This window comes from Nicotiana tabacum, chromosome 15 (assembly GCF_000715075.1).
Source record: "Nicotiana tabacum cultivar K326 chromosome 15, ASM71507v2, whole genome shotgun sequence".
Lineage (NCBI taxonomy): Eukaryota > Viridiplantae > Streptophyta > Magnoliopsida > Solanales > Solanaceae > Nicotiana > Nicotiana tabacum.
This window is the reverse complement of record NC_134094.1, coordinates 1,613,460-1,630,000: the sequence shown is the minus strand read 5'-3', so window position 1 is coordinate 1,630,000 and position 16,541 is coordinate 1,613,460. Positions and strand designations below refer to the sequence as shown.

General features: G+C 38.7%; 1 pseudogene; it reads right to left on the bottom strand.

The window, feature by feature from the left end:
- LOC142169946 (UDP-glycosyltransferase 86A2-like) overlaps positions 1-16,541 on the bottom strand; it is a 74,596-nt pseudogene that overhangs the window by 4,749 nt on the left and 53,306 nt on the right.

Genomic DNA, 16,541 nt, shown 5'->3' with positions numbered 1-16,541 from the left:
AGTCCATATATATTCTTAAATTGTATTATCCCCGGTCCCCGTAATCCAAAAAGTTTGATTGATGTATATTTGCAACCTTTGATTGATGAGCTAAAATAATTGTGGTATGATGGTGTTGAAACATATGGCATATCAACCAAGCAGAATTTCAATTTGTGTGCTAATTTAATGTGGGCTATTAATGATTTTCCTGCGTATGGAATGTTGTCTGGGTGGATGACTGCTGGTAAGGTAGCTTGTCCTTACTGCATGAAAAATAGTAAAGCGTTCACTTTGAAACATGGCCGAAAGCAATCATGGTTTGATTGTCACCGTCAATTCTTGCCTGATGATCATGAGTTTAGAAGGATGAAAAATGCATTCAAAAAGAATAAAGTGGAATATGATTCTCCACCTCCGATACTTTCAGGTGAGGAAATTTGGGAGAGGGTCCAGAACTTCAGTAAAGTTACTGAGGCTCCATCTTATAGATTCCCCGGATATGGTGTTAATCATTGGACGAAACAAAGTATATTTTGGGAGTTGCCTTATTGGAAGGATAATCTTCTCCGACACAACCTTGATTTCATGCATATTGAGAAGAATTATTTTGATAATTTGTTCAACACAGTGATGGATGTTAAAGGTAAGACAAAAGATAACCCGAAGGCTAGAATGGACTTACAAGAATATTGCAGGCGGCCTGAATTATACTTGCAGACAACAAACAATGGTAAGGTGTTCAAGCCCAAAGCAAGTTACACATTCACTTTGGAGGAAAGACGACAAATTTGTGATTGGGTTACGAAATTGAAGATGCCTGAGGGTTATGCGTCGAATCTTGGAAAAAAAGTAGATATGGAGGTAGGGAAGTTGAGCCATTTGAAAAGTTATGACTGCCATGTTTTCATGGAGACCTTAGTGCCTATTGCATTTTGTGATTTGCCTGAAAGAATCTGGAAACCCATCACAGAGATTAATTTATTTTTCAAAGACTTGTGTTCTACCACATTAAGGGAAGAAAACCTACTTCGGATGGACCAGAACATCCGTGTAATTTCTAGTAAGATGGAAAAAATATTCCCATGTGGTTTCTTTGATGTGATGGAACACCTTCCAATACACCTTGTACACGAGGCACGACTTGGAGGGCCTGTTCAATGCAGATGGATGTATCCCTTTGAGAGGTAATATTATAAGTTTGATGTAATATTCTATTTTATTTGAATGTTCTTGGCTAACATGAGATTATGTAGGACAATTGGCAAATGCAAATAATTTGTTAAGCAGAGGAATAAGATTGAAGGATCTATATGCGAAGCCTATCTTGCAAAGGAAACTGCACATTTTTGTTCTTATTATTTTGAGAGTAACGTGCCATGTTCTAGGAATAGGCCCAATAGGCACACGGTCGAATGTGTGAATGATCCATTATATCCACCAATGTCCATATTCAATCAACCAGGCCGATGTTCTAAGGATGTTAGAAAGAGAAGTTTGAGTGATATGGAGTACAAGTCAGCTACACTTCATTTGTTGCTAAATTGTCCCGAAGTTGTACCATTTCTCAAGTAAGTATTGATTTATTAGTTATCAAAATGTAAAATTTACTGTGACTACATATTGATGCAATTACTAAAAATATTTGATATGTCACAGTCACTTCGTGGGTCAATTTGGCCATGATGCTGTATATACGAGATTTGATACGTGGTTCAAACAGTTTGTAAGTGTGTATATATATATGTAGTGAATGTATAAAAATTTATATAGTGAATGTATAAAAATTGATTCATAAGTTGTGCTAACTTATGAATTTTTTAAACTCTATGTAGGTAAATAATCCAAATAATGGTGTAAATCAATTTTTGAAAGATATATCTTGGGGACCTGGGCTTCAGGTCACAACAATGTCTAAGTACGTAGTGAATGGTTATAAGTTTCATACAGAGGGTTGCTCTAAAAATAAAAATAGCAACAACAACGGGGTGTGGGTTCAAGGTGGTGATGGCAACCAAGTTGGAGATATTGATTATTATGGTGTGGTCAAAGAAATATTACAACTAGAATATACAGGTTGGCCATATAAGAAATTGATACTCTTTAGATGCAAGTGGTTTGACCCAAATCCAACAAGAGGTACAAGAGTACACAACCAATACAACATAATTGAGGTTAATCATACGAGGGAGTATGATCGCTATGATCCTTTCATAATTGCACATAATGTTAGGCAAGTGTATTATGCTCCTTATCCATTGCGGCGGAATAAGTCCGATTGGTGGGTTGTAATAAAAACTAAGCCTGTAGGTAGGGTGGAAGTCGAGAATGTGTTAGATGTTGCATATCAAAACGATATCTCCAATATTCACCAAATAGTGGACGATCAGTTAGAAAATGATTTGGAACATCCTGAACGCATATTGGAAGAAGTTGATATAAATGAAGTAACAATTATAGAAAATGAGGACGAAGAATCAACTGATGAAGCTCAAACAAGTGAGGACAAAAAATTCTCGGACGAGGAACAATACGTCGATGAGGATTAAAAAGTTGGTTTTTTAAAGCACTCTCATTTTATAGCTAGTTTCTTATATATTTCAATCTAAATGTGTATTATATTATACAGATGGCAGGCAAGGGTCAAGGTAACAATGACCCTACTAGTTCTCGGGGTCGAGAAAAGGGTAGTAAGGGAAAGAGAAGGGTAGAAAATAATACTCCCTCTTGTCCACCCTTTTCAGAGATGCCTATGTCTTATCCTCCACCACACGGCTATACTGAGCTGCCGCAACATCACGAGCCGTACACCTTAATTCAGACACCAAGTCTTCCATCACAGGGCCATAGGACTATACGTCCGACATACAGTCTAGCTGCCTCACAGCCATCTGCATCACATCCACATGGATCACCTCCCTACATATCACAGCCACATGGATCGCATCCATCCATGTCACAGCCACTCGGGTCACAGCCATCGGTATCACATCCACTTGGGTCGCATCCAGCTATGTTGCAGTCACAGGGATCGCAACCATCTTCATCATCGACTCCATCTATTGCAGGCCTTCGCCTGGGAGGCATTAGCTCTGACCCGCCTACACCATCTTCACATGCCTCTGATACACATGCTTCGGATGGTGATGACGAGGTAGTGCATTATGATCGATATGGCAGGATCATCATAGTCCCTGAGGGTGATGGGTAAGTGTTATTCATTATTTTTGCGTCTATTGATTTGTAACATTTTTACTAAGATATTAATGTATTTTTATTGTTAAATTGCAGGTTCAGGACGGGTAATAAGACTACGAGGATAATCACCAATGCCATCAAAAAACTTTATGATGGCCCTTATGTGACTTGGACTGATTGCCCATTCTCACTGAAGGAGCAAATTTTCAATCAATTTAAGGTATAAATGTTCTTTTAAACAGTTTAATAATTTATATTATGATGTTTCCATCTAATATTTAACTTTTGAAATACATAGCAAGTGTGTATGGGAAGACCGCTATAGCGCGGAAGTGGCTACAAATTTTCATCATAAAGCTCGCAAGAGATTGGCGGATGCTTTCTCGGATGCTAGAAAGAAGAACAAGAGGCCTGGCTGGTTACTTGAGAATTTGTGGAATGATTTGCAAAGGCAATGGCTTACCACAGAGTTCTTAGAGAGGAGCGAAAAAAGAAAGAAAACTCGCGCATCCGAGAAGGGAGGCTCCTTGCACACTGGAGGTGCGATCAGCCTAGGGACAATAAAAAGAAGATTGGTACGTAATTGCTTAAATTATTTTACTTTTCTAAGTATATCTATTCTGTTTATTAACTAAATTAATTTATTTTCAGGAAAAGAAGTATGGGCGTCCAATGAGTCATGATGAGCTATTCAAGGAGACACATATTGTGAAGAAGAAGAAAGAGGGGGGGTCAAGATAGGTGGGTCGAGGACCGGGCCTCGACTACATATGTAAGCTTTCAATTTTCTTTAAGTATTATAATTTACTTTTATAAAAATTTTAAAATACTGATTTAATTTAAAATAATATAGGGTCGCTACCAAAGTAACGTGGAGGAATTTATCCGTAGTCATCCAGGTGGTGAATCGGGTGAGCCAACCCAACCTTCGAACGAGGATGCTGAAAGAATATGGTTGGAGTCTGTTGGCGGTCCAAAATGGGGGAAGGTATACGGGCTTCCTACTAAAAACTTCCATCGCTATAAATGTGAAATGCGAGGAATAGGGACTTCCTCACAAGGCGGGCAACTTAATAGGGAGAGCCTCTCCGCTATGCGGGAGACAGTGACAAAGCTCACATCAGAGCTAGAAGCAGCCAAGGAAAGAGAAAGGCTTAGAGATGCTCAATTCCTTGGCATGCAAGCTCAGATCAGAACTCTCCTATCTAGTGGAGCTTTTCCGTTGCCCCGATCTCGTGAGTCATCTCCAGAGGGTCGACCTCCACATGATCGTTCCTCCTGTCCTGCTCGTGATCGTTCCTCCCGTCCTCCCCGTGATCGTGCTTCCCGTCCTCCATACGACCGTTCTCTATATCGTCTTGTAAATGAAAGTTCATCAAACGGTGATGATGATGTTGTAGAAAACACCCCTTGACTTTTATATACTTTGAACTAGACAAATAGAACCAGTTTTGAACTAGTTGTAATTAGTTTTAACTTGGTTTTGAATTTTTATGTTTAATTGAACTTTAATTTGTTAGTTTTAAAGTATTTATTGAATGTTTTGGTTGTTGTTGTTGTGTTGTTGTTGTTGTTGTTGTTATTGTTGTTGTTGTTGTTGTTGTTGTTGTTGTTGTTGTTGTTGTTGTTGTTGTTGTTGTATTGTTGTTGTGTTGTTGTTGTTGTAGTGTTGTTGTTGTTGTTGTGTTGTTGTTGTTGTTGTTGTTGTTGTTGTTATTAGGTGTATTGGTATGCTGGTAGGTGGTGTAGCTGCCAAAACATGCATTTTATGCCAAAATTAAACCCAGAAAAACCGACCAAAGTTGGTAGGTTTTTAATAAAAAAAATAAATTATTCCAAAATACCGACCAAAGTTGGTCGGTTAATGAATATTGAATTCCCAGAATTCAACATTATCGACCAACTTTGGTCGGTATTTTGCCTACGCTGTTGAGATTACCGACCATAGTTGGTCGGTAATATTTAATTTTAATTATTTTTAAAAAAATATATATTTTCAATTACCGACCAAAGTTGGTCGGTTTTTTTTAATTTTAATAATTAATAAAAAAAAATTTAGTTAAACCGACCAACTTTGGTCAGTAAAATTAAATTAATAAAATATGTTTCCGACCAAAGTTGGTCGATAAATAATTAAACTTGTCAGATGGTCGTTTTAAGCTACCGACCATCAAAACACCGTCCACACCGTAATCGTCGCGTTTTGGTCGGTAATTGGCCATAACCGACCAACTTTGGTCGGTTTTTTGGTCAGTTTTTAGCAAATTTCTAGTAGTGGACCGCGAGTTTTACCTTGGAAGTCTTTCGGTAATGGGTTCGGGTCATCGGAGCTAACAATATCGGGTCGGAGCACCCAAATAAAACTAACTTTACTTAATGACAAACCATAAGCTATTTCAACAAGATTATTTTTGGTAAGATGTGCATAGCTACCAAATGACATGTACAAGACAGTTGCATGTTGTTGTAGGTCAAGCCAATGGGTGCAGTCAAACTCGGACCACATGCTCGTAGCCACGTCACTCTTAGTGAACTCGGGTGGAAAGACGGGACCTATTGCGAAAAATGGCTTATCGATTTGTAGAGCTGATATGGTCTCGGGTTCGAGCTCTTGGATAATGTTACATAAAATAAAGTCAGCACTTCTTACATCTTCAAAGGCATTGAAAATAATTGGAGAGTCCGGAACCAAAATGTGATTCTTTTGAACTCAAAGAACCAAAATGTGTGGAAAAATAATATAGTGATCAAAATATATATAACGCCCTTTTAAAAGGTGCTATAGTTGAACTTGAAAAGAGCGGGAAGGTATAACGCCTTTTATTAAGATGCTATAGTATAGCGTCTTAATAAAAGGCACTATACCTACATAAAAACACGTCAATTCCCTTCCCCACCAAACCAGAAACTCCGCCCTTAAAACAAAAAAAACAACGGTCCCCTAATTTTTAACAAAAAAAAGCTCGAGTGGAGCCCACCGGTCCCACAAAAAGTATAGATTCTCGGTCCCACATCCTTGCTAAGGCATATTCTAGTAGTGGGTTACTCGTTTCGGCTCCAAATCACCAAATCTACAACTTTTCAAAAATCTTAAATCGAGTTATTCCGACTTAGTTTTTGTTAAAACTCATATAAAAAAATGCATATTAGTTATTTTTAATGTGCTCTATGTTATTTTGTGATTGTTTTGTGATTTAACTAATTTGTTATTTTTTATTCGGACTATAGTATTAGCGTGCTAAAAAACTTAGTAAAATAGAGAAATTGGTATTAGTTGTTAAAAAAAAATTAATTAGTTACTTTTTACTGTGGTATATGTATTTTCATGATTATTTTTTTATTAAATTAATTTGTTATTGTTATCCGCTTTAGATTATTTATTTACTAAAAGACTAGTAAAATAGATAAATTGTTAGTTTAGTTCCCTGTAGTGGTATCTTGTGGCCTAATGTAGTGCTCGTATTTGTAATGTAGTGCCCTTTTAGCGTAGTAAAATATAGTGCCCTTTAGCGTAGTATCCTTGTAGTTATTGAAATTAATCATTTAAAATAACATACCTATTGAGTGATAAATCAAAAAAAATTTCTCATCATAAACACAAGAATTCAGGGTACCTTGGTGATACTGTACCTCAAATATCGATCCCGAAACCCATATGTGAATATTTAATAATTAAATTTTGTATAATTATGAAAATTAATTATATAATTTTATTATAGTAAAAAATAAGTGAGTAACAAACAAACATATAAAATAATAAAACTAACATGTAAAATAATAAAACAAACATATAAAATAATAAAACTAACATGTAAAATAATAAAACTAACATGTACAATATTAAACTAACATATAAATAATAAACTAATATATAAATTATAAAATTAACATTTAAAATAACAAACCTTTTGAGTGATAAATCGGAAAAACTTTCTCATAATGAACACAAGAATTCAGGATACCTTGGTGCTACTAGGCCTCATATATCTAGCCGGAACCTATATGTGAATATTTAATAATTAAATTTTATATAAATATGAAAATTAATTATATAATTTTATTATAGTAAAAAATAAGTGAGTCATAAACAAAATATATAATAATAAAACTAACATATAAATTAATAAAACCAACATATAAAATATTAAACTAACATATAAATGATAAACTAACATTTAAAATAACAGATCTATTGAATGATAAATCAAAATTTGTTTATCTTCATGAACACAAGAATTCAGGATACTTTGATGCTACTGAGCCTCAAATATCGAGCCCCGAACTCATATGTGAATATTTAATAATTAAATCTTGTATAATTATAAAAATTAATTATATAATTTTATTATAGTAAAAAATAAGTAAGTCATAAACAAAAATATATGATAATAAAACTAACATATAAAATAATAAAACTACAATATTAAAGTAAAATAATATAATTAATATTGTTCAATTTACAATAGCCGACATGGAGGTTCCGCCTTTGCATCCCGGACCTGTCACGCTAGAGCTATTATTGCTACAGGGCGAGCATAAGTTGTCCTACATATGGGAGGGACAGTTACTGGACCAGACATTTCGTGCCAGGAGAGTACACGATATGTGGGACTTTCTTACGGCCCACCCTCTCCATCCCCGTATAGTCAGACGCCTCCAGGATACGGATTTTTGTAGGATTGTGGAGATCGGCCGGCTGCAGCTGGATTGGTCGTTGATCACGACCCTGATAGAGCGGTGGTGACTGGAGACGCACACATTCCATTTGTCCATTGGCGAGGCCACTATCACGCTTCAGGAGGTGGAGGTCCTGTTTGGGCTGCCTGTTGATGGACACCCTGTTGCTTTGTCGAATACCATTAAAGAGTATACGGGTTTGCAGTACCTGGAGATGCTACAATGGCTCACCGGTTTCCAGCCACCGGATGAGACTGCATTGATTGTGGCCAGTCGTCTGCAGCTGACGCCCATCCGGCAGCATTTGGAGGCGATGCACGCTGACATCACAGATGATACACCAGAGCTTTATATTCACCGGTACACGAGGTTGTTGTTGTTGCTTATGTTTGGAGGGGTTTTGTTCCCGAACACTTCGGGGAACCTAGTTAACTTGAGATTTCTTCATCATCTTGAGCGGCTAGATGATTTACATCATTACAGATGGGGTGCTGCTGTTCTCTATTACTTGTACAGGAAGATGTGCCAGGCGAGCATGGGCACCTAACGAGACGTTGCAGGATTTTTTCCGCTGCTGCAGGTGCAAATATAGTCGAATACTCTCTTCATTATAACATACCTAGTAAAAATATACCTTAAATTTTACGTCCGCATTGTATATTAGGTTTGGGACTGGGAGCGGTTCCTTCAGTTGTAGCCACCTCTATCACCCTTATCTCCGGATGCACCACCTCTGTTTCTCCCTTTAGCTAGGGGGTGGGTTGATAGGCGAGGATATGGACGGGAGTACGAGGCTCGATATAATCTCCCCTATTGCAAGGATTTGTTGGATTTACTGGAGGGTGCACAGGTAAATGTATACCTAAGTTTACTTGGCCTGGCTTTATATGTGTTGCGTATACTCATGTTTCCTGTTTTTACTTAATAGTTCATTTGGAGGCCATACAACGACGAGCTAATAATTGGTTTGCCCGATTATTGCTCGACCAGCCGAATTATGTGGAGCTCTTCCGTCCCGTTGATGTGTCTCGATATTGTCGAGCATCATGCCACCGAGCGAGTACTTCGCCAATTTGGTCGCCCGCAGCTTGTACCGCCACCGCACGCTTGACATATGACACATTACCAGCGGGATGATCGTTTTAGGGTTGACTAGACATATGTGGCATGGCTAGAGGTGCATATCGATATTTGGGACCAGTGGCATGACCTGATTCCGCCACCCCCTCCACCTGACCGTACAGATGGTGAGCATGAGTATATGGGCTGGTACCACAGCGTTACCTGACTTTTCATCGGGAATCCCGTTTATCGCTCTGGCGGTCGGTACGTTCCATACGCCGGGAGGCACGAGGCACTAGTATGTTATTTGGTTTACTTACTTATAACGTTAACCTAGCATTCCGTAATTTATATTTTACATGCTGTGCAGGCTATTGGACTACATCTGTTCCACCAGTTGGGACTTCAGATGCAACAACATACCGGCGGGGGAGTAGCCGCTTTGCACGAGTATGGCCGACAGGTTACCGATCTGGCTTCCCGGACATTGAGGCGAGCCCGAGATGATGAGCGCTTAGGATACGAGGCTGAGCATATGGCGCTAGAGCAGCACCATCGTGGGCCACCAGTGGAGCCGGAACGTGGTCGACGTGGCAGGCGTGCCCAGAGAGGTAGGGATATCCCACGAGGTATGGGTGTCCCACGAGGTCGTGGGGGTCGGCGAGGAGGTGGTCCCTAGCAAGGGGGCGTTGAGGCATCTGTTGAGGATGTTGGAGTTGATCAGCCGGGTGACCTCCATGAGCCAGACCACTCTCACAACAGCATGCCGTCATTCAACCTTCAACTTCAGCTATGGGTGTTTAACGGGCGGGCTGGACACAAAAAAACCCAACCCGTCCGTTTAACGTTGCGGGCTAAGTTAGCGGGCTGTACTTTTTCGGGTTTTTTTGTCCGTCCGTTTTCGGGCTTAGCGGGCTGGACCGGGCCGTCAATATTTTTTTTAAAGTAAATTTTGTTTTTCTTATTCAATATTATTGATACTTAAGTGTTTGCAAACTTTTAAGGCTTAGAATTAAACTTTGAAGTTTAAAGTTTTAAATTTGAAATTTGAATTTTACAATTTTAAAATTAAAATTTGAAAGTAAGTGGCTACAAAAAAATATTTAATAAGACCAATAGGCAATATGTAAGGATCAAGCTCCGAAGACTTTCATTTGATATTTTTATTGAATAATATATAATACTTCAAATTAAGTTGCAAGTTCTTTTTTGATTTTGTTATTTTTGAACTTGCAAATTAAAAGTTTACAACAATTATAAAAAAAGAAATAGTACATCACATGCTTTGCATCATTTTTGTAAGTTCATCCATATCAACATGAGGTTCTTGGTTTCCGGCATTGGTTGAATCAGAACCATAAACCAATATGTAAGGTTTTTTTTATGCGACTGTTGAAATCGGCACATTTAGCACGTCTCGAGCCATGGCCGAAAGAACAGAAAATTGATTTGAGTTGCTCCTCCACCAACCCAGTGGTAGAAATTCCTTTGTGCGGGGCTCTACTGACTTTTGCAAGTAGAATTGAAGTTTATCAATATTCCTGCTACTGGTTTGTTGATGCTCCCCTAGTGTAGACCAAATCAAATAATCTTCAACACCATCATTATCATCCAAAGCACTAGTCCCAGATGTTGAAACTGAACTTGAAGGAATATTTGCATCTACAACAGAAGAAGAATCAACAATGTTAGCATAATAATTATATAATGTTTCTAAATGTTTGTGTAGATCAGAAATACAAGTGTCAATATCAGGAGTTTCAGTTGGTCCAATATCCATATAAAAATATAAAGCAGTGATTAATTGGCGACAAGTGGCCATTTTGATAGAAGGGTTTAAAATAGCACCAATTAGGTAAATAGGGGGAATTGGGTAGAAATAGTTTTTAAACGTTTCTAGAATAGATTCAACAACAGAAGTATATCCTTCTTTCTTCTTCAAATTATGTAGTAAAAGAGAAATTTCAGCAATATGAACTAAATCATTTGTAATAGTAGGATAATTTGTAATATTTGAATTTTATCGTTGGCAACGGTCCAAAAAAATTAAAATAAAAACCCCCGTTAAAAAACGGGCTAAACCAGGCTGTAGCCCATTAAAAACCCGTTAACGGGTTAACGGGCTTAGCGGGTTCCGGTGCACCAGTATCAAAAAAACTATTCATTTGGAACCCGCTCCCCTCCCAACCCGTCTCAGCCCGCCCCCCACGCTACAGTACTGGGCTGAACCGGGTTGTAAACGGGTCAGCCCGACCCGATTAACAGGTATAGCTTCAGCTCACTCCAGGGACTTCGCAGGTGACCCTGTCAACTTCATTGTTGATCGCATGCACGACCATTACGCGAGAGGATTGGGATCAGTATTTTCCTAATCTTCCAGGCCCATTGACCGTTGCTGATGATCGGCCGACACGAGATGTGGATAGTGGGCACCGACTGAGTTATGGCTCATCATCGAGGGATACTGGGGATCTTTCACAGGCGCATGTATGTTTGTATTACTATTAAATTTAATTTTTTTTATCTCATTGATTAGCCATAAATATATTTATATTTTTTTTATTAAGGCTTCATCCTCGGCTGTCACGGAGGCCTCTTTGCGCGAATACTGAACTGGCTGCGACGAATGATTATATTCAGGAGCCTGATGAGACCATGGTAAGACAATTTAAATTTTTGTGACTTAACACGTACATTACTAATATATATTTTATATACTAAAATATCTTATTATTCTGTAGGTTACTGATGGACCAGTGGCTCTTTTTACCGAGCCAGCCAGCCCTACTGACGATCATGCTAGCGCGCATCCTCCGATAAAGAGGCGACGTTATGAGGATGATCCTGATAGCGTAGCCGGGTGGGATGAGATGCGCCTCAAGCCAACGGTTGCATTAAAGCATACATGATGTGGGACACATTAATTCTTTTTGTATTTTATATACATATGACATTCAGTAAATAATAACAACAATTTTTATTGTTTACATTATATGCGCATTATGTTTTTATTTCTCCGGTTCTTCGTTATTTTAATACTACAATACAAACACAAGCATAGCAACTTAATATAATTTAAATTCAGTACAACTAATGAAAATACATGACACAAAAAACATAAAGATAAAATACTACACTCAACACATCCATGTGTTTGTTTAGTCACTACCGCCTATTATTCTCTGCTCCAACCACTTATATTTCTCTTCCGTTTTAGTTTTTTCTTCTTCCACCTCTTTTAGTTTCTCCTGCACTGCCGCAATTTCTCGTTGCATTTCAGAAATCTGGCGTTGGTATTCACCGTTCATATTCCAAACATATTGCAAACATGATTTATAGTATTCTTGGTTAATGGGTTCATCATACCATTCCTTAAACATATAATGATTTTCGTCATTGCGTCCAAACAGTTGTTGACACATCCAGTATTTGCGCCCAACATTACTATCGAACCAACATGCCTTCAAAATCGCACGTTTGCCACAATAACACATTGGTTGGTCATTGCGTCCAGGCATTTGTTAATGCAAGAAAAATAAAAAATTTATAAAAAGTTTTGCTATTTATTTTTGTTAAGCGCAGATAATAACTAAAATGCTCTAGTTATTTATAGGCAAGACAACCCACATAACGTAGTATTTCACCGCGCTATGCTTCGCGTGTTAAAGATTTTTTCGGGTACAAAATAACTTTTCCAGAAGATAGCTTTTGCAGGCGAGCAGCTTTTCAGGTCGACAGGACAACCCACATAACGTAGTATTTCACCACGCTATGCTTCGCGTGTTAAATATTCTTTCGGGTACAATACATCTTTTCCAGAAGATAACTTTTGCAGGCGAGCAACTTTTTCAGGTCGATAAGACAATTGTTTTTTTAAAAAATGGGTTTATGTTAGATTATTGTACTGAAGTATTAATGTTAAATATCAATAAGATTTAACAGCAATGGAAACATAATTGTATTTCATACATTCTGCAAGATAAACAAGTACATACACTTATTACAACCACATTACGGAAACAAAATACTACGTGTATCCTTGATAGTTGGGCACATTAGATGAACTTCCACCAGGAGCTGGATTACCACCGCCACCCAAACCAACTGAATGATATTTATGACGGTCGTGTCCTATTTGCGAGCAACTCCATTTGGTTCCGTATACGCATTCTCTTTTGCACTTGTCGCTGACGCAAATACTCCTTGTTACACACCATTTTAAATGGTTCCGGCGGTCAATAATGCTCAGCACCCACTGGCTGCAACTGCCCACTATAGCTGTTTAAATATGCAACAACACTATATTCTTTATCAACGTAGTTGGTTGCCCCTAAACCTGTATGTTGAAAGCACTTGATGGCATGTTAGCACGGCATATGGTAGATGGACCATTTCCCACAAGAGCATAACCTTCTGGCTCCATTTATGGTATGTGTATTATTTCCCCGGTTGTGATGGATAGCGGTGCGAACTTCAAAAATATTTCAATCGTTGCAATACTGCAAAAATGAATGCCAATATGCTCGCTTCTTGTATTTATCAAATCTTTTCATTGGTATTGGCATAAATTCAACACCCCTTTCCATTAATAACGATGCACCTCTAGCCCTTTCAATAAACCTCCCCGCCATCTGCTTGAATGACATCCGCACCATGGCAGTGACAGGCAATCCTCGTGCAGACTTCAATAACTTGTTGAAAGACTCTGACACATTTGTAGTCAGAATTCCCCATCTTCTGACACCATCCGTATGCAAAGTCCACTTGTCAAGCTCATGTCTCATCAACCGACGATAGGCTCCCTCGTCTTCCTGCCTGATAGATTCCATGCACCTCCTAAATTTACACTCTTGGTGATCTGTTGCAGCCATCCACATTAAATCATGCAAATCCTTTTTGGGATATGCCTTATGTAGATTGGCCTTCATGTTCCTCACACAGTAACGGTGGTAGGCATATGGTTCCTGCCATGCATACAAATTCTGTACAAAACTTAAAATACCACCATGCCGATAAGATATTAGACAAATACCTGAATGATGTTTGATAACGTGCTCTTTCAAGTGGTTCAAAAATAGTGTCCACGTCTCTTGGCTTTCAGTGGAACAAATAGAAAAAGCTAAGGGAAATATACTTCCATTAGCATCTACTGCAACGACGATCAACAGCTTAATATCATACTTTCCATAGACATGAGCGTCGTCTATGGATATTACCGGCCGATAATGCAGAAAACCATCAATTGCTGGTTTAAATGCCCAGAACACATATTTGAATATATGTTCTGGTATTCCTGGACTATGCTCAAGCTTCCATTCAACAATAGTCCCGCGGTTAAAGTGTTGTAATGCATCCACGTACCTGGGTAGAGATGCAAAAGACTTATCTCGGTTACTATAAAAAATTTCAAACGCACGTTTGCGCCCGAGAAATGCCTTTCTTTTGGTAATAGTGCACCCATATTCCTGGTGGATGGATGTTATACACTCTTTGATCTTGTACCTTATGGACTCTGCTCAAGCTTCCATTCAACAACAATTCCGGGGTTAAAGTGTTGCAATGCAGCCATGTACCTGGGTAGAGATGCAAAAGACTTATCCCAGTTACCATAAACAATTTCAAACGCACGTTTGCGCCCGAAAAATGCCTTTCTTTTGGTAATGGTGCACCCAAATTCCTGGTGGATGGTTGTTATACACTCTTTGATCTTGTACCTCATGGACGCTTCAATGTGTGGAATCAAGACAAGAGAAATCATGTCAGCATTCATGTTAAAATAATTTCCACTGAATGTGTCCATTTCACAATTGTGGGTGCCAATGTATTTGCCCACAACCCACATATTTATTTTCTTCTTCCTCGCACGCAACATCTAATTACAACCCGTAAACCATCTATGACAGACTACCTCGTATATATCTGGATATGACTCGCGTACCATGATCTCATGACACTCTTTTACGCTGTACATTAGCACCACCCTGATTAGGTGCATTTTATCGGGAAACAGCATGCCCTTTGACATCACCGTTGCTCTAGATTCATCCCACATTGCTGTCCAAATTTTGTCAATATCCCTTGTGAGGGCATCCACATCCGGCATACTTGGCAAATGATAAAGGTAGGGAATCTCCCTTGAATAAAACGGCACGTGGGACTCGTATACTCTTGGTCTAACGAGGGGTGGAACATGCTCCCTCGTCAAATCAGGTCCAACATTCTCTTCCTCCTCATCATCACCCTCATCAGGGAAGGGTGTGTCATCTCCAGACTCATCGGTATTGTTGTCATAATCACTATTCTCTTCCCGACTCTGTGCATCTGCTAGATTCCGATTAAATATGTCATCTTCGGGCAATTGAGTAAGGACATGACCTTCAGGATGGTCGTTTTCACTGCACAACCAACAAAATAATGAGTTACTCATGTTGATAAATACTTTACATATAGTTATATCACTTCACTTACAAATCGTAATGTGTTTACATCCCATGATGAATATTATCGTGTTGGTGATGACTCCCGGATGGACCACCATGATCCAACACACAAGAACTAGGCATATTCCTACTGGGCATTGATATATAACTTGTAAAATTCATATCTGGCCGGTACCCCCTGTGGACTATATGAGTATTAATACAAATTCAATACAGTAAAAATAAACATCGTAACACAAAGAAAAATTAAAATTTACCACTCGTCTTGTGGATTATGTAAACTAGGAGAGAAATTATTTCCTCACTCCTCATTCACCCGTGTTGCTATGGATATTGGAAGGTTAATTACCTATTTTGGGAATGATCGGAATTTGGTTTAGGGATTATTTGTGAGCCTAATGAGAATGTGTATTCTGTATCGGATTGGATTTCCCTTTTCCTGCACAGTTGTTGCCACAGGTATATCAACGGGCGGAATGAATGTTATTCGCATCTTGGTCTATGTTATGTGTTTCTCTCTTATGATATGAAAGGTTGTGAGGGTACATGATTTTTCGCACGCATATTGTAATTTTGTTTAGGACTTGTGGCGTTATGGGCGAGATGGCCCTCATGACGTTGACTTGCTTATTGCACCATAGTTGTGCTTGTCTTTCTCAGCATTGTTTGTGACTAATTATCTTCCCACAGTTATATTTGTGCACTCTATCATGCTTGATGTTGACACACATGTGATCAGTGAGCCCGAGCACTTTGGCTCGATGGGTATCCCTATACAGATTAATATATTTGGGATTGGGCTGCACGTCGCAACGGATGTTATGTGGGATACCCTTTCCTTGGGTTTATTTGGTGTTTTGTTTTTCCTCTGTGGGATGAGTTAATGAAACTATACTTTTGCTGTTATATCTGTTGTACTTGTTAGATAGTCCTCGTACCTTGCCTTCCTTATATTTTTTTATGCATATCTGAATTATTACTCGTTTGGTGTATGAAACCGCGTTGTGTGGGGCTCCATATGGTTTTGGTAAGACTTGTAGGTTGGGCCGCTTGTATTGGTTGGGATGAGGTCTCTAGACCTAAGATTTGCACTATCGTATTGGGATAAGGAATGTTTGGAAGAATGATACTGTATTTCTGCTAAGGATTTAGGCAATGGCCGTGGTCAAACGAGTGAGCTTCTTG